Raw genomic sequence first — 22,466 nt, 5'->3', positions numbered from 1 at the left:
TAACGAAATTTGATCCAACCCTAAGGCATTAGATTTTAGAGAACGAATAATTAAAGCAACTTCTTCAATTGTTGATAACTGGAAAGTGAAAACTAAATTGTCTTTGAATTTTTGAGAAGAATAAAAATCAGTCATGTTAGGATTAGGAGACACATTCTGAAAAACAGATGCAAAAAAATTGTTAATTGTATCAGGATTATTTAAGTTAGATGGAATTTCAAGATACCTGGTCCTAGTAATGTGTAAGGGATTTAAAGATTTCCAAAATTGTCGACTGTTGTTTTGACCGCACATATTAACCAAGTAAGTCTTTTTCTCTCTTCTGAGAGATGCGAGCGCAAAGTTTCTTAAATTTTTATATTTGTTCCAATTCTCAGGGGTTTTATGTTTTTTATAGTTACTATAAGCTAGGTCTCTTTCACGAAAAATTAGCTTTAACACATCAGTCAACCACGGAGCTTTAGGTCTGGTGATTCTTATGGTACGCAAAGGAGCATGGATATCGAATAATAGTAAAATGTTTGTTGTCAAAAATTCCAACTTTTCATCTATAGTAGGATAATAGAAGACATTATCCCAAGGTATACTTGACAAGTCTAACTGAAAGCGATCGTTATTTATTTGCTTTAAATTTCGTAATGTAATATATTTTGGTTTTTGTATCGGCGAACAAATTTTTAATTCAGCAAATACCAGTCTGTGGTCTGATATGGTGTCTGTATTTTTCGTACCTTTGTTCAAGACTAAATCCGGTTTGTTCAAAAAAATATGGTCAACCAAAGTGCTGATGTAGCAGTGACTCTAGTGGCTTCATCAATAATTTGAAACATGTCAAAATTAGACATAGAGTCAGTTAGCATATTAGTAATATTTAATAGGTCAATGTTAAGATCACCTACGATTGCAACTATATCGTACTCTGGTATTGCTTGGGACAAAATATCTTCTACTAAGTTAATAGTATTCATTAAATTACCTTCCGGTCTGTAAAGCACTCCTATAAGAATGTTTGTATGATTAACCTTACATTTAAGCCACATATGTTCCATACAATCATTATGATCAACGTCAAATTTAACAGTATCACAATTTATATTATTTCTTACATAAAAACCTACTCCACCTCCTCTTCGCTCATCGGGACTGTCCATACAAAATAAGTTGTAACCATTCAGACCATCATCAGCAGGAGCAATCTTATTTGAGAGCCATGTTTCGCTAATCCCAATGAAATTAAAGTTATCTGCGTTAACCAAGTCACAAAAATCGACAAAACTAGCTGTAAGTGACCGAACATTTAAATGCGCTATTTTAAAAATTTTTTGAACTTTATGAACCATATGGAATATGTACACTTTATAAGAAAGGCTGAAAAGTCGTTGCAACAAGACCCTAGAAAATTCTGGACATTATCGAATAATGAGAAGATGGCGAACCAGCGTACACGTGTTTCGTGCGCTCTGTGCAATACTAACATTGACGATGTGAAAACAGTGATTACATGTACCATCTGCAGTAAGAACTTCCACTCTCGCTGTGTAAATGTTGACCTTCGAGGTTTTCACATGAAGAAAAATTGGGTATGCGGAAGACCTCTGTGTATTAAACCGACGCCTCAGTTGAAGACTACAACTGGTGAGATAGAAACAGAGACTTTTTGGGACGCGGCCGAAAATATTTTGGATGCTAAAGTGTTCCAATATACCTTGAAGCAAAAAGACGAGTTGATTCATGAATTAAAGGGTAAAATCCATCTATTAGAAAAGCATGTCGAACTACTGCATGAAAAAGCTGGTGAGAAAACTTGGGTAAAAAATCCGATATCTCCAACGTTGAAGGTGAAGCGTCATTAGAGATAACCTAAAACACGAAGCCAAGAAAAAACAGCAAACAACCAACAGCTGATGTAAATAAACAAAGTCCAAATCCGACTTCACCTAAGACATTTCACGAGGAAAGCGGTAAGCCCGAAAATATATAGAAAAAACCAGTGTGACTCATTACAGACAAGTATGGTTAATAACAGAAAGAGAGAAGCTTCAACGACATTAGCGAAGACCAATATTGTTAATAAACAACCGATCGTTGGTAAAAGAAGCGATTCTGTGACGATAAGGGCATCGCCAGCCAAAGCCTATCTATACATCAGAAGACTTGCCAAGAGTACAACCGCTGCCGATCTGAAAGAATACTTGGTGGAAGACTTCCCCGAAGTTGTCTGTAAACCTCTGGAGAACTATGAAGCGTTTCACTCAAGATTGAAGGTTACTGTTAATTTTGATAATCTTGAAAAGATCTACAATCCGGATTACTGGCCAAATGGAGTCCTAATCTCAAGGTTTTTTCATCCCAGAAGTCCAAAAATTCAACAGAAATAACATCAGGCCAGCATTACAAGACGGATCTGCCTAAATCCAGCCTTGAAAACTCTCGCGATGACAACATGTTTCGAAGCATTACCTTAAAAATTGCTAACCAAAATATTCAAAGTCTGGGGAACAAAGCTGTACGCCTAGAGTATCATCATCAAAGTACCGATGTATTAGTCATAACGGAACATTGGATGGACGAGCAAAGAATCTTAAATTTCAAATTGGGTAATTTTTTGTTAGGTAGTTATTTCTGTCGGGATAAATCAGTAGATCATGGAGGAGTAGCTATATTTGTTCGTGAAAAAATTGTTAAATATAAGGAACTTACGTTTGTGAAAAATATTTCGGTGTGATAGAGCGTTGTGCCGAAGAAATTCCAAATTATCATTTAATCAGTGTGGGTATTTACAGACCTCCTGGAACAAACCTTCAGAATTTAAACATCTTTTTTGATAGAATAAGTTGGATACTGTCACACCTCTCTAAATTTAAAGACATACATATAGTAATCACTGGTGATTTTAATATTCATTTCAATGATAGCAATAACAAGGAAACAAAAAAATTACATGATATCTTAACTGTGTACAATATGACACCCCTGTCTACTGCACCGACAAGAGTGACCCCCTCCAGTAGTTCATGTCTGGATAACATCTTGTGAGTATTCAGGATGTCCATAATTGTCACTTTTCAGTACTTAACGACTTCGTATCTGACCATTCTGGTCAGATGTTGCTACTTCACATTGATGAAAATATATCAAAACCCAAAGTGGACCTCACTCAAAGGCGGATTTTCTCTAACGACAATATTACTTATTTCCGTAAACTTTTATCAACTCAAAAGTGGGATACTGTCTTAAAGGAAGAGGATGTGAATGTAAGTTTCAATCTGTTATGCAATATTTTAAGCAATGCATTTTCAACTGCTTCTCCTTTAAAAACTATCAAATCTAATTCAATTAAAAATAAACAAGATCTGTGGGTGACGGATGAAATAATTAGAATGAAAAATCGTGTGGCACTATATGCAAATCTATCCATGAAGTATCCTAGCTTTAAACCGATTTTTTCATTGCTTAACAGTCAATATCAAGATATGTTAGTAGCAAAGGGGAAGGCCTATAATGATAATCTGATTATGACTGCAAACAATAAAAGCAAGGCCACTTGGAGAATTATAAATAAAATAACGAATAAAAGTTTTAAGGACTCTAATATTGAAATTTTTGAAAATGGTGTGACTTGTTCTGTGAAGGAAAGTGCCGAAAAACTTAATAATTTCTTTGCTAGTGTGGCGCACAACTGTACTGCCAATTTACCGAATACCATAGATATTGACTTTGGCAGAAGTAGCATTCCTCCAAATTTACATAGTTTTTTTTTGCACCAGTAACGAATAGTGATGTTGGTAGTGCAATAAATAAATTGAAATCTTCAATGTCAGCCGGTGAAGATGGCATCTGCAATAATTTATTGAAGGCGGTGTCGGAATTTATAACTACCCCATTAACTTATATTTCTACCTTGTCCTTCTTAAAGGGCATCTATCCTGATTCGTTAAAGAATGCTCTAATTATTCTTCTTTTTAAGAAGGGTGACCGTAATGCAGTGGAAAACTATCGCCCTATCAGTCTCCTGCCATGCATTGGCAAAATTCTTGAAATCATTGTAAATGATAAACTCACAGGCTTTTTAGAAAAATATAATCTCTTACACAATTGCCAGCATGGATTCAGAAAAAGCTTTAGTACTGACACTGCACTCAGCCAATTCATTCACAACATTCAGTTATCACTTGATAGAAATTTAACAACCATGGGTTTGTATGTGAATTTCACTAAAGCCTTCGATTGTGTGAACCATCAAATACTAATTGAAAAACTTCATAGATATGGAATTCGTGGGGTTGCTCTAGATTGGTTTACCTCTTACTTATCCAATCGTTCGCAAAAAGTGCAGTTACATAATGCCACCTTCTCCTCGTTAAGAAGTGTAGATTGCGGAGTGCCTCAAGGGTCGATCCTCGGGCCTACTTTGTTTATTATCTATGCTAATGACCTTCATTTGTATTTACAAAAGTTTCCTAATGTTTTGCAAATCTATTAAGCTGATGATTCAAATTTTTTGATAACTGGTAACAGTCTACAAGAAGTTCCTTCTATTTCAACCGGACTATTGCAAAGCATAACTTTATGGTGTAACAAAAATAGGCTTGTGATTAATAATGACAAAACAACGCACATGTTATTTCGGAAAAGGTATAGTAGTTTTGAAAACTCTCTTAATATATCATTGTCTAATTCTAGTAAACTACTGGGAGTTGTAGTTGACAACACATTGTCGTGGACGTCACATATTGACTATATTTGTGGTAAACTAACGAAGGTTTGTTATATGCTTAAAAGTGCTTCGCACCACTGTTGTAGGGATATCCTGATAACTCTATACTTTGGTCACTTCCACTCGATACTTGCCTATGGCATTGAGAATTGGTATAGATCATCTCAATTTGAAAAAATTGGATTCTTGCAGACCATTCTTTAAGATTTACAATATTCTTACTGTTGCTAATATTTACATATGTAAGGTATTATGTTTTGTCTTTATATATAGAGGAAAATTTCAAACCTGAGGTGCTACTCATACATATTTTACCAGAAACAGGGAATGTCTTCTACCTGAGAAACATGTTACGTCAAAATACCAAAGAAGTTTATTCTTTAATTCGTGTAAACTTTATAATAACCTGCCGAACGATATAAAAAAAATAGATATTTTTTTTACATTCAAGAAAACTATTAAACGATATTTATTAGAAAAAAATTGTTATGCTGTTAACGAATATTTTAATTGATATGTCTCTGTTTTTAATTTTTAATTTTTAATTTGTTTTGTACCTAATTATTTATGTAATGTAATCGATTACTTTGCTATGACGTGCAAAAATGTATACATGTTGTATATGTTTTTATGAAATATATTATTAAAGAAATTGGACTGTTTTGGAATCTGTGATAAACTGGTGTCTGTTATTAAATCACTTATAAAACGGAGACAGCAATTTGTTTTTTATGGTGGTTTCAAATTATATATGTATGACGTTAACAGTGGTGTAGGTCAGGGATCAAATTTAGGGCCACTTCTATTTATTATATTCTATAATGATGTAGTTAAATATTTGAATTGTAAAGCATTTAGATACGTTGATGATCTGAAATTACCGAAAGTCATAACAAGAGTAGAGGATTGTTTAGAATTACAACATTGTGTCGATAAATTACATCGCTGGTGCGACAGTAATTTGCTTGAAATTAATAAAGCTAAATGTAAAAAAATAACTTGGTAGGATTAGTAATATGGTCAATTTTTACTATAATGTAGAGGGTTATGTTCTTGAAAATTGTAACCAGCTGTTAGATCTTGGTGTCATCATGGACAACACGCTCTCGTTTAGACCACATGTTATACATCTTGGTAATCAAGCTATGAAACTTTTAGGCTTTATTTATCGAAATACTAAAGAATTTACTAATATTCAGTGTATTAAATTATTATTCTATGCTTTAGTTAGGTCAAAGCTTGAGTATTGCTGCATTGTATGGAAGCCGTATCTTCAATTATACATATATAGATGTGTTAGAGAACGTACTAAGAAAATTTGCTAAATACCTCTACTTTAAAATGTTTGGTACTTATCCAACAAGACATTGTGATCAAATAGATCTACTTAGGGTGGTAAATGAAACTTCATTAATAAACAGAAGTATCATATTTTTACAAAAGATTGTTAGTGGTAGAATATCTAGTCAAGTTTTACACAACCAAATTAGCCTAGATTAGGCACTAGATGTCCATTTAACTGTCCTCTTTTAAACTGTTTTCGTTTATATAATAATATTTCTACTTATAATCAGATTGATATTTTCCATAAAAATTTCAATACTCCTGTTGTCAAGAAAAAATTGTTGAAAGTACAATATCGTTAACATTTAAATTTAAATTTTTATACTTAGTGTCAATGGTTGTTTATAAATATAATTATGTTATTGTTCCATTATGTGATTTTGTAATATGTATCCACTATAAACATTTTCATTGACTGTTGGAAAATAAATTCTATTTATTATTAATATTATTATTATGTTGGCGGAGTTTTAATGATTATTATATCAATATATTTAACTATTTTGTTTGCATTTATTGCATATTTTAAAATTTTTGCTGCATTTTTCGTGGTAATTTTAACCAACATATTTTTATCCAATGCTATACCATTCAACAAAATCGTATTAATGTTTTTTGATGCTGCCTCATATATGGTCAAAGCTGGAATCCACTTAAAAGTATTTTATCCAAATTTTACTCATTCCACGTGTCGAGCCCAGGGTGTAAACAGAATAGCGGAAGATGTACGAATTCAATTTCCATTTGTAAATTAATTAACTAATTAATAATATGAAAAAGGTTTTGTTAAGGCTCCTTTAAGAGTACAAGTATACAAAGACACACTAGCAGATATACCATTGCTTCCCAAATCTCCCATTACATAATGGGTTACATGGTTTGACGCTGCTTTATTTTATTTCAAATATTCCTGTAAGATGAAGGAAATCATGCCAAAATTTGATGAATAGTTCATCTGCGCTAATTAAGGAAGCTAAACAGACTTTAAATAGCCTTTAAATCACTCTTATCTTAGCAGGTACTAGCCCCGCCCACCCACCCTCTCATTTCTTGGAAGGTATGTGATTTGCCAAAGTTACTCTTATCTTAGCAAGTACTTGTCCCGCCCACCCACCCTCTCGTTTCTTGGAAGGTATGTCATTTCCCAAAATCAGTGTTATCTTATCAAGTAGGTACTCATGACTAACTTTTACAAAATATTATCAAAATTTGGAAATATTACGAGCTTACTCGAAAATGCTAGATACGTTTCATTGTACTTTTGGTGCAAGGGAAGTTCTGTCGAACTTAACTTTCATAAATAACAACTACGAATTAATTGGTGTAACATTAAAAAATTAGAAAAACAAAAAGTACCCCGAAGTGAATTCGTACAGCTAATAGAAAATTTAAAAAATTATATCAATAAAGCACAAGGTCCTATTGCTCAAACAGTCTCAAAAAACTAGACGAAGTCCTTAGTAAAAGTGGGAGTTTTACTAGACCAACTAATGTGGCAAAAGTTTTCGATCGACAGTTTTCAGATGAGGTAAATATAGACCCTCAAATTGTGTGGTCCCTTAAATATGCCCCAATAATATTCATCGATGAAGAGCGTAGTTTTTCATCGTATAAATAATTTTGAATGATCGAAGACATTCATTTAAAATGGAAAATCTAGAACACAAAAATAAATGTAAATAATAATACTAGCCCCACCCACCTGGCCTCTCTTTTCTTAGAGGGTATGTCATTGCCAAAATCACTCTTATCTTAACAGGTACTTGTCCCGCCCACCCACCCTCTCGTTTCTTGGAAGGTATGTCATTTGCCAAAATCATTCTTATTTTAGCACGTGCTAAATACCTCTACTTTAAAATGTTTGGTACTTATCCAACAAGACATTGTGATCAAATAGATCTACTTAGGGTGGTAAATGAAACTTCATTAATAAACAGAAGTATCATATTTTTAGAAAACATTGTTAGTGGTACAATATCTAGTCAAGTTTTACACAACCAAATTAGCTTTAATGTACCTAGATTAGGCACAAGATGTCCATTGACGTTTTCATATGATATTCCTAACACCTACCATCACTTTAATTGTCCCCTTTTAAACTGTTTTCGTTTATATAATAGTATTTCTACTAATAATCAGTTCGATATTTTCCATAAAAATTTCAATACTCCTGTTGTCAAGAAAGAATTGTGAAAGTACAATATCGTTAACATTTAAATTAAAATTTCCGTACTTAGTATCAATCGTTGTATGTATATAAATATTATTATTTTGCCTCGCAATACGTTTAAAACTTGGAAATCCATCAAGTTCAAGACAAAGAACCTCTCCACACACACACACCAAAAAACTCTCAATCCTCTCGTCCATTCGGCCGCGACCTTCCACCCCGCCGCCCCCGACCGGCCGAAGACGAAACATTGTCGTCATCCACCTCCAATTATCTGCACCTCCACGCCGCTCCATCTCACTCGATCACTCCTCCGAGTCCGAAGAAACAGCTGGAGCGGTAAATGATCGTCACACATGACAGCATCGCGTATATGACCATCATACGCGTCTTTAACCACCGATCCATGACCGAAATCTGGTCGGCCGTGGACGGGATGAGCGGTGCCGTTTTTTCTGTCGTTACGTTTCGACACGGGCCGCCTGGGACGCACCTGTCGCACGGCCCTTGCGCAATTGTGAGCGGTACGGCCCTGGACGGCGGCAGACGGGTGAGAGGGATGGGCTTGCGGCGCCAACGACGACACCATGTATCACTTGGGACAGGTGAATATGTGAAAACGACTACCTGACTGCGAATTCGGGGTGCGTGGGGCCGGCTAGGGGAGACGGGGCCCGTGCGGAACGGGGTCTGGTTCAAACGAAAAATTGAAGAGGTTGACATAATGTCATTTTTACTTCTAGATCATGAGCTAGAATATGATCCTTACCACTTTTTTTTTTTCAAACAACAAGACGAAAGACAATATCTCTAATGTATATATATTTTTTTCAGATATGTTTTCGACTAGAAACCTGCATGTGATAAATTAGGTAAGTTTTCATGATACAATTCAGATTTTGCCTACCCTCCGAAAATAGTTTTCAAAATTTCCTCCTGTGGAATGTTTCTAAGTTCGCGATCTGGGGCGAAAAATCCCGCCCTGCGTCAGCCCCCCGACCGGCCATAACTTAGCCAAAATCGGGCTGACGTCTGTTCGTGTAACATTCGAGTGTGGACACGGAAACCCGGAATAAAAATAGTCTCGCGTGACTGTCGACGTCGTTTAAGATTAACCTTTTGATCGGTTCGAATATGTCTTAATCGGAAGAAACGGGATGCGATACACACCCAATTTACATATTATATAAAATATCGTCGAGATCTGCGATCGCCGTCGCGATAATGCGACGATGTTCCTCGCCGGATAAGATTTTCTACACACTTTGTGCTACACATCTTATATAGGTGTACAAGAATAATGGGAAATCGCGAAGCGTGAACCACGCCGCACGTCATTCCATGTCCGCGCTTTTTATTTTCGAACATGCCTTCTCATGCGTTCAGTTTGGTTATTGTCTGGCGTATTCGTAGCGATGGGTCCGGAGGGCGCTGGGAGGGTCGCTGGAAGGATGGTCATGTACCATTTTTATGTGGATGGCGAGTTTTTGCGGATGGCTTTAACGGAAACGAAAGATTACTTTACCACCTACCGATTTCTCTTACGCAAATTTTCATCAAATTTTGTTCACTTCGCTTTTATTCGTGTTAAAATTTGATTTTCATATAGTAAAACATTTGTACAAGTAGCAACAAAGATTTTTTTTAATACAGTAGAAGTTATATTGTTAGAATCAGTATTGTTGGGTTATACCTACTACAGTTAAAAAATTAAGAAAAAATTTTGTATAGTTTTTGAAATATAATAATAATAATAATAATAATAACCTTTATTGCCCTACAGTTCCTAGAACCTCTTACAGAGCAATATTAATAATTATAAATAAACAAAAAATAAGATCGAACCGACGATTTAAATATTAATTAACACACAAAAAAAAAAACATAAATCAAATCCTAAGTAAGTAAACAATAATGTAACAAAAAATAAACTAAACTAGTGTCATTAATTTAACATGTTCCTCGCTAATTTCCTAAAATTTATTTCATTAAGGTAAAAGACATCCAAATCCTTAAACTTGTTATTATATAACATACAGATTAAATTAATTGGAGATCGCATTAATATATTTGTACAAGCTGCAGGAAAGTATAAAGACAATGCTCCTCTGCAACATAGCCGTGGAACATGAAATGAAATCTTTGCTAGTAACTCAGCACAATCAATTTTAAACTGAACGATTTTATGAAAGAACGTTATAATGGCGATTTGTCTTCTACTATTCAAAGATAGCATTTCAAATTCAGCTAACAAAATGGTATTATCAATTCCACGCTGCGGATAGATACCATGTTTTTTGAACCAACAAAATTTGAGAAATCTTCTCTGAACTGCTTCAATAGCACTTATATGAATGAAATAAATTGGATGCCAAATAATACATCCATATTGTAAACATGCAACAACATAAGAATTAAACAAAACCTTAATTGTTGAAATATTATTAAACGATTTACCTTGTCTTATTATAAAGCCTAATAATGAAAATGCTTTCCCTATTATATGATTAATATGATACACAAATTTTAACTTACAATCAAAAAAGATACCTAAATCTTTGATGACGCTTTCTCTAATTAGTGGGTCATTACCAAACTTATAATCATAAATTGTAAGAGAGGTCTTACGTGTAAACGATACTACTTTACATTTATTCACGTTCAAATATAGTTTATTGGAAGAACACCACAAATTAAGTCGGTTTAAATCATCTTGCAGTAATTGTGCATCTTTAAAATCATTAATAACGTTATACAACTTGGCATCATCAGCATACAGTAGAAGGGGGCATTTTGATATAGTTGGTAAATCATTGATAAACATTATGAACAATAACGGCCCCAGATTGGCTCCTTGCGGCACACCAGAATGTATTTGATATGTAAAAGAAGAGAAACCATTGTAGAAGACATACTGAGACCTATGAGAAATATATGATTTTAAAAGATGTAAAACCAAACCTGTAATGCCAAATGCTTCAATCTTAGATGTTAAAATTTTGTGATCAATGCGGTCAAAAGCTTTTGAAAAGTCTGTATATATTACATCCACTTGTGATTGGTTATCAATCTCTTCAGCAATAAATTGAGATATACATGCCAGGTTTGTGACAGTTGAGCGTTTATCAATAAAACCATGTTGTTGTGGTGAAATAAAGTTTCTCACATGAGGATATATGTAAGAGTATAAAATAATTTCAAGAACTTTGGAGAAATTACATAAGATACAGATCGGACGATATTTTGAAACATCAGCTTTGTCTCCAGATTTAAAAACAGGTATAACTTTAGACAAATTCCATTTCGATGGAAAGACACCATTCTTGAGGGCGGTATTAAATATTGCTAATAAAGGCTGGATAAATACATATTTGCAGTCTCGTACGAAGAAACTAGGTAATTCATCTGGACCGGCTGTAAATGAATTATTGAGATAATTTCTGGCAGTAAGTATATCATGCTCAGTAATTTCTTTAATATAGAACGTTGGTGTGTTTAAATTGTAAGTATCATCTATATTGGAGTTATTGTCAGAAGATTGAGTATAAGAAGACTGAAAATAAGAGGCAAATGCATCAACAATATCAGAAGGAGTATTAAGGGAGTTATCATTATAGATCATTCGACCAGGAATTCTGGTCAGACCTTTTTTAGATTGTACATATGACCACAATTTTTTGGGGTCGTTCCTAAGATCAGTTTCTATATCCGCGAGATATTTTTTATGTGAAGCAGCTATTTGGTTTTTTAGCAGTTTACGGTAAAATTTGAACTTTGAGTAATAAAATGAATTTTTATATTTTTTATATTTCTTATGATAATACGATTTGGATTTAACATTACTGATTATGTTACTATCAAACCATGGTGGGAATCTAGTTTTTTTGGAAATAGCTCTGTATGTTGGCACATGTTTGCTTAATATTTTATATAAATAGCTGTAAAAATGTTCTACTATGGTATCAGTGTCCTTGAAATTACTTAAAAAAGACCAATCCACATTACAAAGTTCCTGATAAAGCAAAGGAAAATTAGCTTTACGAAAATTGAAAGACTTAGATTGACTTACATTATTATTTGGAAAAGAGTTTGTGCTATCACTTGTCAAATCAATTAAAACTGAGAGAGCTGGATGGTAAGAGTCTTCTACAACGATAGGAACTAAATCACGCATGACCTTACAGTTAGTATTTGAGAAAACAAGATCCAGCAATCTATCACTAGAGTTTTTGATGATGTTATACTGAGATAGATTCAAAAACTTACTAAAGTTGTTAAGTGTAAGAACAAGAGTATTATTTGTATCAGTAGTGTATTGTGGAATATTAAAGTCTCCTATTATAAACAAATTATCTTCACCACTAAAGTTATCTTCAAAATAATTACAGAGTATAAGTAAATCATTATGAGAAGGTGTTCTTGGAAAATAGACAACAAATATATAGAATGGTAGTCTGTTTAGATAGCATTTACACCCTACAATCTCAACATTGATCAATTCATTAAGTAGATTAGTTAAATCAATATTTTCTACATTGATAGAGCATTTTAATGCCAAAAGAACACCCCCACCTCTTGAAGTATTTAACTGATTATAATTACGATCACACCTATACACATTATATAAGTGAGGGGATATTATTTCTGAATTAGAGATAGAATCATTTAGCCATGTTTCAGAAATACAAATGATGTCAAAGCCCATGTCACTAGTGCCATTAAAAAAATCATTTACTTTATTCCGAATACTGCGCAGATTTTGATAATACATATATTGAGACAATTGGAACGTAGGGAGACATTAGTTTAAATTATTGACCTTTGTAATACTAGGAATACCATTGAAAAACTTAATACGAAGATTAGCCTCTCCATTTGCAATTCTCTGATTTAATTCTTCTTTGATTCGACGAAAGTAGGCAATCTGTCTTGGTGTCCTATCCATTGAAACTTTTATATTCCTGAATTGCTCATCACTTTGAATTTGGGTACGATTAGATTTCAATTTATGGAAAAGTGTTTGTGCATGTTGAGCGTTATCGAAACGAAGTTTTAAAGGCCGAGGATGTGGACGCGAAACATCAAGTCTATCTAGGCGGTTGCACTTAAAATCCATTGATATTATGGAATCATCTCTATTTATCATTAAATATGATAAAAACCAAAAAACGCACTTATGAAAATTCAAGAAATAATTAGTACTATGGATTCTGGATTCTTAATTTATGGGGGCTGACCGTAGCCAGCCGGCACCTAGGCCTCGCCTTTGGGCCCATTGTACCTTCCCCAAGTCCATATCAGGGTGTTTTCCCGCTCCTCTACTCGTCAAGCCACCCAACTGCTTGAATGTACTTGAGTAATGCAGAGGGTGGAAACTCCCTGATATTTGCCATACTAGGCCAGATGTCCCCTAGTATGGATTCCCTGTAGGAGGCTAGGGCTGGACACTCACGAAGAATGTGCTCAGCTGTTTCCTCTTCTTCATTGCATCCACGACAGATTGGGTCTGTTACCACCCCTATCGTATATAGATGTTTGTTAAACTGGTAATGTCCCGTAAGGAATCCTACCAGTTTACGCAGTTTGTCCCTTGAAAGTGAGAGATAAAATTTCGTCAACTTACGGTCTGGTGTCGCCATACAAGCTCTACTATGCCGACAGCTGCTCAACTTCACCCATATCTGCTCATGGCGTCTCTGGGTATATTGCTTTACGAGTTCGTTCGAGAGGGCGACCGAAGGCGTGATTGCCGGTTCAGGTCCCCAGAAGGGCATGCGCGCGGCTCGCTTCGCCATCTCATCTGCTCTCTCGTTTCCTTCGTTGCCACTGTGTCCTTTGATCCAACAAAGTTCCACACTATTCCTCTGCGTTACATACTTTAGCGTTTGTCTGCACTCCCAAACCAGCCCGGATCGAACCATACAGCTGTCCAGGGCTAGTAGTGCAGACTTGCTGTCAGTAAGTATGCGTATTGATTTGTTGCCGATTTCACGTTCAGCAATGATTCTAGCTCCCAGTATTATTCCCATCAGTTCTGTTTGTAAGACAGACGTGTGGGTGCCAAGAGGTACACTGATTTGTGCGTTCAGTTGTTCGGAGTAGATGCCGGCTCCTGAACCACTATCTGTTTTGGCACCATCGACATAGATATCTATGTCGGCTCGTCCTTCTGAATTATCATTCATTGATATTCTATATGTCTTCTCATATATTAATTTTGTGCCCATTCGGTCACAACCCATCCTTAACAAGGGTATTCTGTTGAACGCCTCCGTTAAGATCCGAGTGTGCTTCGTTGTGCGGCCTTGTTTGTTCCATACTCCCAGAGAGTGAAGTCTTAGAGACGTCGTCATTGCCGCTTCCTCTATGTAAAGGTTAAGAGGTGCTAAGCAAAGAAGAGTCTCCAGAGCCGCTGTGGGAGTGGTCCTCATTGCTCCTGTAACACTGAGACACGCCATTCTCTGAACGTGTTCAAGTTGCAGGGCTGTTGTTTTTTGTCTGGCTCTGGGCCACCAAACTAAAGCTCCATAGCACAGCATCGGTCTGACTATTGCCGTGTAGATCCAGAGGGCGATCTTGGGATTTAAACCCCACGACCTTCCCACCACCCTACGACATTGCCAAAGAGCCGAGCGTGCCTTTTCTACTTTATCATCTACATGCTTCTTCCAATTCAGTCGCCAGTCCAATACAACTCCCAGGTATTTGACTTCGTCCGAAAGTTGAAGCGTTGTGTTAAATATTTTTGGCATCTGTAGTGTGCCAATTTTCCTTTTCCTGGTGAACAGGATTAGTTTCGTCTTTTCTCCATTAACGGAGAGGGTATGTCTGCTGCACCATTCCTCGACTATTTTTACTGCAGCTTGCATTATCTCACATAATGTGTCTGCGTTTTTTCCTGTTAGCAGAATGACTAGATCGTCCGCGTATCCAATTGTGTGGTATCCAAGATCATTGAGGCGTCGTATCAGGCTGTCAACGACAGTATCCCACAGTACAGGAGAGAGAACTCCTCCCTGAGGACATCCCCTGTCTACAACAGCCTCGATCTCAGTGCCACCTACATTAATCATTACTTCCCTGTTCCTCAGCATACCGGCCACCCACCTATTTAGGGTGGGGTCCACGTCGTGCTCTCGTAGGGCTAGCTCTATGCTTTTGAAAGTCGTTTTATCAAACGCTCCTTCAATATCCAAAAACATTCCTAAGGTGAAGAGTTTGTTCTCCATCGCCCACTCTATACGGTTTACAACTGTGTGTAGGGCCGTATCGGTGGATCTTAGTACTATGAAATTTTGATGTATAAAAATCAAATTTGGACACGAATCAAAGTGGACTAACAAGAACTTTATGATAATTTGAGTAAGATTCATATATCAAGTGTACCAACTTCATCAGAAATCGGTAGGTTTTTGGATAATTGACAACACTGCCACGAATTCTCTCATACTTGTAAAATGCATTGCTTACGGACTTTAGGACACGAAATTAGCATACGATATGGCTAGGAATAAGTGAAAATGAATGCAGTACATATTTTGTATTCGTTTTTGGGACACCGCACAGCGTGACTACCCATAAACCCCAATAAAAATTTGTATACAGACAAGTTTCTTTGCCTGTGAAGAGATCAGTACCGGACTTGAAAAATTTGTAACCTGCTTAAGCACATTCAAAGGGACTTTGTACTATTTGTTTTTTCTGATTAATTAAAAATTAAAATAATTACAAGGTTACTTTACATAAGTTTTAAGTTTAAGTTTATTGTGACACAAATACTTCTACAGTACATAGGTCTAGTCAAAATTGGGAACACAAATATTCATCAATGCTATAATACGCTCTACTGCTTAAATGGCTACGAACCTTTTTCTTAAATAAACTAATACTCATTAAGTCACAATCCTTTATCACTTTTCTGACTTGATTGTAGCCAAATACACATATAATTTACATTTTGCTTACCAATGTCCAACCTTGAGAAATTCATTTGTAAATCTTCATTATTTCTTAAATTGTGACTACTTTGTATTTGCTCAACTCTTGGAAACTGGCAAACTCTTAATATTTGTAACCAAGTCCAAAATATACAATGAAGGAACTGTTAATATGTTATGTAATACAAAAATCTCTTTACACGAGGATCATGGATGTAGATAAAACATAATTCTCAGTAGCCGTTTTTGCAATTTAAAAACTTTTTCTGGATGCAGATTTACCTCAAAAAGAAATACCGTAAGTAAGGCGCGATTGAACCACAGCAAAACAGACAGATCTTAACACATCAAAAGAAACACAATTACGCCAACATCGGAATAAATAACAAGTTTTGCTGATTTTCTGTAATAACTCATCAATATGAGAATGCCATTTCAATTTACAAACAAAAATTAAACCTAATATTTTTACACATTCAGTCGATCGTATTGACAAGTTATCAAGACGTAGAAGCAGACTGTTATCAATTGTAGCATTTTTAGGGAGTAAACGGATATAACAGGTTTTCTTTTTGTTCAAATGCAGTCCATTCACTTTACAATAGTTATGAAATTGGTTAGATTCGACATTACAGCTATCAATTAAATTTTTGACAAAGCCACTCGATTCAAGTATGCTTGTATCATCCGCGTAGCTTACTATTCTACCATATTTACCACATGCAAGAGATAAATCATTGCTGAACATAATAAATAAAATAGGTCCTAATAGTGACCCTTGAGGAACCCCAACTTTTATAGATCTGTTCCTGGATGTACAGTTCCCTATATTTACTCTTTGGGTGCGATTCTCCAAATAAGACCTAATCCATGAATGTGCAACTCCTCTTATCCCTATTCCCCAAACCTTCTTTATCAGCAAGTTATGGTCAACCGAATCGAATGCACGAGTTAAATCAAACAAAAGTGCAACAGCCTCATTCCTCCCATATATGGGTATATATACGAATAAAATGCAAAATAGTTACAATTTTGGTATAGTCTATTTCAGAACTCCGTTTGCTTAAGCCATAAACTGTTCGAAACATTGACACATTCCACCATGGAGCAAACGATTCGTTTTGTTTTATTAATTGTAAGTAATAAAGGAATAGGTTACTTTTAAAAAAAGCTATTTGAGTTTCTCTAGTACATGTAAATGCAGTACTTCGACATTTTTAACGTCACTGCTTTAAGCATTGAGTAAATCGCTATATCACACAACCATGCTGAAAGTGCACTATGTTTTTCTTGGCTTAACTCGTTTGCCCTATACTACAAGACAATGACATACTTAAATTTAACGCTTACCTGTGAAAAGAAAGGGACAGCTTTTTCTTTAACAAAAGAAGAGCGGTAAAAGCCTACTCACTGGGTGATCATTGTTGATTTACAATCACCCCGGCTTATGGCTTGGATGAACGGAGTTCTGAAAGAGACTATACAGCTGAAATTCTAAAGTTTCACGAATTTGAAGGGATCTAGAATATTCCACGTCCTGAAATGTGAAGAGTTTCAGAATTTTGAAAGTTCTGATTTAAAACTGAACATTGTAGATCTACTGTGTTATACAGTTATACACATATACGGATTAGGATTTTTAAGGTTTTGGAGATTTTCACCAGAGTAAAGATATTAGATGTGTATAGATTTCGGATTTTCAATATTTCGAAAAATTCACAATTTTTAGAAAGACACTCGAAGGATTCTCCGACCATAGATTCTAGAATTTCCAGAGATTTTGCTCACGCTAAATATTTTACAATTACAACCTACTTATTTGACGGTTTTAAAAATAAATTTTTTGCAGACCACTGAACATTCTGGGATTCTAGAACCCCTATACATTTTCGAAATTTTAGATATTTTGAATGTTTTATTGCTTTGGAAATTATGGAATTTTCAGATTTCTCGGACATTTTAGGTGTTTCAAAGATTTCAGAATTTCGAGAAATTTAAGTAGGTATTTATGCGTTTCTACATTTGTAGAGATTTCGGATATTCTTTGGAAACTGTAGTGTTCTATTCTAGAAATTCCATATATCCTAAAGGTTTTACAGTGGTTCATCAGTTTAAGAAATTTTGGTGCGATCACAGAAATTTATAAATTTAAGATGTTATAGAATTTTATAGCTCACGAAATTCACAAATTATAGAAGTTTTCGAAATACACAAACACTATAATTTTGAAAAGTTTGAGGAGATTCCAGAATTTTTAACATCTTAGAGATTCTAGATAGCTACTTTAAAGATTTTAGAAATTTTAGTTATTATAGCCCTTTTGTAAATTACAGGAACTCAAAATTTTTCAAAATTTCGAAGATTCTGGAAATATTTAAATGTACAATTTATAAAAATCTTCAAGATATTAAATATTCAAGCGATTCTACAGATGCAGACCTAGAGATCTCAAGTATTTCAAGGTCCTAAAAATTCTAAAATTTTAGAGGTTTTGGTAAATCTAAAATTTTAAATATTTCTGTAAATTCTTGAACTTTTAATTTTTACTCTGGGGATTTTTGCATTTTCATAGATTTCAAACATTTTGGACATTTCGGGGTTTTCAAAATTTCTGAACATTTATATATTTTAGGAATTCTACGAAGAGTGTTAGGCAATTTCATAAATTATTTATTAAATTAATACTCCAGAGACTACACTGATTTCATAAGTTTAGAAATTTACGGGATTCTAGACCTTAGAAATATCAAGAATTACGAAGTTCGAAAAAATTATAGTATTGTGAATATTTTGAAAAATTTGAAGATTTAAACATTTTCAAATAGAAAAAATTCTTAGACTTTTGATTTACTTGAAATTCTGGAAATTTTAGCTAGTCTGGAGGTTTTTGAATTTTCAGGGACTTTAAAAAACATTTAAAGAACCAAAAGTTAAAAATAATGAAATTATTAAAATCAAAACAACAAATAAAAATAAACCATATCAATTATTTTTAAAATAAATCTTTTCTCTTGCCATAATTATCAACCTACAAATTCAGAAACTAAGCAAATATATTAAATATATCGAAGATTTCAAGATTTCTACAAATTTAAATATTTTAAAACTTGTATTTCAGAAAGGGCAGAACAAAAATGTTCTGTAAATTTTTGGACTTTTGATTTTTTGAAGTTTTGGAAATTCGGGTTAGATTTTTGAATTTTCAGAGATTTCAGACAAGAGAATTCAAAAATTTCAAAATTTCGGCAAATTTACATAACTATTTTAAAAACTCTACAATTTCAAGAGAATGTTTAGAAATTTCATAAATTGAGACACATTTGGGGGGTTAAAAATTTCAAAGATTTTAGTAATTTAGTAATGTACTTTATAGGCGACAGTGATTACAGAAGTTTAAAAATTTGCGGGGTGCTATAATTTAAAGATATGAAAAATTTCGTGATTCCGGACATTCTAGAATTCTCGACATTTTGAAGAATCTAAGGATTCTAAAAATTTTAGAGAGGAGAGATCAAAACTTCTGTAAATTCATAGAAGTTTTGGAAATTTTCGTAGACTGCAGATATTTGCAAATTTCAAAAAATTCAGAATTTCTGCAAATTTACCGTTCCAAGAGTATTCGGAAATTTCGTAATTGTAGGTTTCAAAATGTAAAAAATTTTACAGATTTAGAGTACTTCAGAAGGTACAGTGATTACAGAAGTTTAGAAATTTACAGACTTTTATAATTTAGAGAGGACAGAACAAAACTTCTGTAAATTGTTGGAATTTTGAATTTTTGAAGTATCCGAAATTATGACTATTCTGGATTTTTTTTAATTTTTCGGAACTTCAGACATGTTTGATATTTCGAAGATATAAAAATTTCTATAAATTTACATCATTTAAAACTTCTATAGTTCCAAGAGAGTGTTTAGAAATTTTATAAATCCAGCCAAATTTGGGGGTTCACGATTGTAAATATTTTAGTAATTTGGAGTATTTACGTTATAGGCGACAGTGATTACACAAATTTAAAAATTTACGGGATCCTACAATATGAATAATTTTGTTATTCCAGACATTCTAGAATTCTCGAGATTTTGAAGAAACTAAGGGTCTTAAAGATTTCAGAGAGGACAGAACAAAACTTTTGTAAATTCTTGGACTTTAATTTTTTTTAAGTTTTGGGAATTCTACTACTTTGGAGATATGTTGGAAATTTCGAGATTTTACCGTCTCAAGCCAGTGTTTGGAAATTTAGTAAATTCAGCCAAATTTGAGGGGTTAAAATATAAAAGATTTTACAGATTGCAGAAGTTTAGACATCTATGGAGTTCTATAATTTAGACGCATCAAGAATTTCGAGGTTCTAGACATTCTAAAATTCTAGGCATTTTGAAGAATTTTATGAATTTGAAGATTTCAGAGAGGACAGAACAAAATTTCTGTAAATTGTTAGAATTTGGGCTTTTTGAAGTTTCCGAAATTCTATCTATTCTGGATTTTTTTAAATTTCCGAGACATCAGACATGTTGGATATTTCGAAGATTTCAAAATTTTCACAAATTTACATCGTTTAAAAGTTCGACAGTTTCAACAGTGTTTAGAAATTTCACAAATTCACGCAAATCTAAAAATTTCAAAGATCTTAGTATTTGGGGTACTTTAGAGGCTACAGTGATTACAGAAGCTTAGAATTTTATGGAGTTCTATATCTTAGAAATATCGAGAATTTCAGGGTTCTAAAAATTCTAGATTTCTGTACACTTTGAAAATTCTAAAGATTTTTCGAAGTTTGCGAAATTCTGGCCGTTCTGGAGATTTTTGAATTTTCAGGGACTTATTTAAGTTTGGAATTCCATAACATTTCGTACTTTCTGCAAATTTACTTATTTTAAAGTGTCTGCAGCTTTGAAGAGTGTTTGGAAATTTCAGCAATTCACCCAGATTTGGGAGTGTTAAAAAAATAAAAAATTTTACAGATTTGAGTACTTCAAATGCTGCAAATTTACGGGATTCTATAATTTACAGATATCAAGAATTTCGAGATTCTAAAAATTTTAAAAAAGAGAGAACAAAAGGTTTTGTAAATTTTTGGACTTTCAATTTTTTTAAGTTTTGGAAATTCTGCCTACTCCGATTGTTAAAAATTTAAAAGCTCATAGTGATTTAGACTGATTCAGAAATTAGAAGGATCATAGAAATTTAGAAATTTAAGATGTTTTACGAGCTATCAAAAATTTTTGAGATTGGCAAGATTTAATTAAACATTCTGGAGATTTTGGAGACTATAAAAACTGAAATTTCACAGACAGTGCTTGGGAGTTGCAGAAGTTAAGAAGACTTTGGAAATTGAGACTGGTCTGAAAATAAGAAGCTTTTGGATGATTTCAGATATTTTGATTGTTTTAAAGATTTCAAACAATTTAGGAATTTTCTTTACAAACTCATATTTTGGGCTCTGAGCAGATGTACATCCACCTTCTGCTATAATAAATGCTTTCATGTCATTTTTTTTTCTCTACAGTAACATCCTATTCTTCGACGTTATTATTCTCTAACATTTTTTTTAATTCATTCATTTTTCTGCAGAAGTTTTTGGATTTTACAAATTTATAAAAACAGAACAATGAGACTACAAAATTAAACGAAACGTCTGACTTTCAAACGTTTATTAAAGTAACAAAACCGTATTTATCCTGAAACATTACCTAGTTGTTGAAAATATTTACCTCTCCTTCAAGACCGTTGCACATGGACAGTTGGCGTTTCTTTTGTTATTCGGATTACTGTTCGATTGTTGTTTACTTAGGTAAAGTCTTAGTTTCCACAAATTTGTTAACGGCTTCGTTGCTTCCACAAATGCCGTTTTTGTTGGAATATAACAGGTTTTCTAGTAATCTTTTAAACACTTTTTTAAGGAATGACCACAGCTGCTTCATAAAGGCAAGGAATGTTGCAGTAATTTTCACTTTTCACATTTCTATTTGTTCTGTATCTAAGTAAATTTTAAAAAAATACTGTCATGAAGACTTTTCTTGATTATTCAACAGAAATAAGGCCTAAGTAAAAAATAATTCAAGCTCTATCACTACTCATCAAGCAGCTAAACTATCGAAGAAAATAGTTTTTTTGAAAAAATATAATGGTTATATTGTCAATTTAAAATTATAGACAAAAAAAGGATTGTTTTTAATTTGCTTTTGTAATTTAATACGAATGTTTAAAATTTTACACTAGTTAAAGGACACAAAAGTTACTTCAAATTTTCTTAAATGTGTAAAATTTCCAAACACTCCAAAATCATCACAATATC

General features: G+C 33.8%; 1 protein-coding gene across 1 annotated transcript in view; it reads left to right on the top strand.

Moving 5' to 3' along the window:
• Lov (jim lovell) overlaps positions 1–22,466 on the top strand; it is a 303,156-nt gene that overhangs the window by 189,601 nt on the left and 91,089 nt on the right. Inside the window, exon 4 of the mRNA XM_064047460.1 lies at positions 9,066–9,103. The gene's annotated coding sequence lies outside the window, so the exon portion shown is untranslated. The remainder of the gene's footprint in view (positions 1–9,065; positions 9,104–22,466) is intronic.

The sequence above is a fragment of the Zophobas morio genome, unplaced genomic scaffold, assembly GCF_036711695.1.
Source record: "Zophobas morio isolate AGI-343-1 ecotype UQ-CSIRO unplaced genomic scaffold, CSIRO_AGI_Zmor_V1 ptg000006l, whole genome shotgun sequence".
Classification (NCBI taxonomy): domain Eukaryota; kingdom Metazoa; phylum Arthropoda; class Insecta; order Coleoptera; family Tenebrionidae; genus Zophobas; species Zophobas morio.
This window is presented reverse-complemented; position numbering and strand designations above follow the sequence as displayed.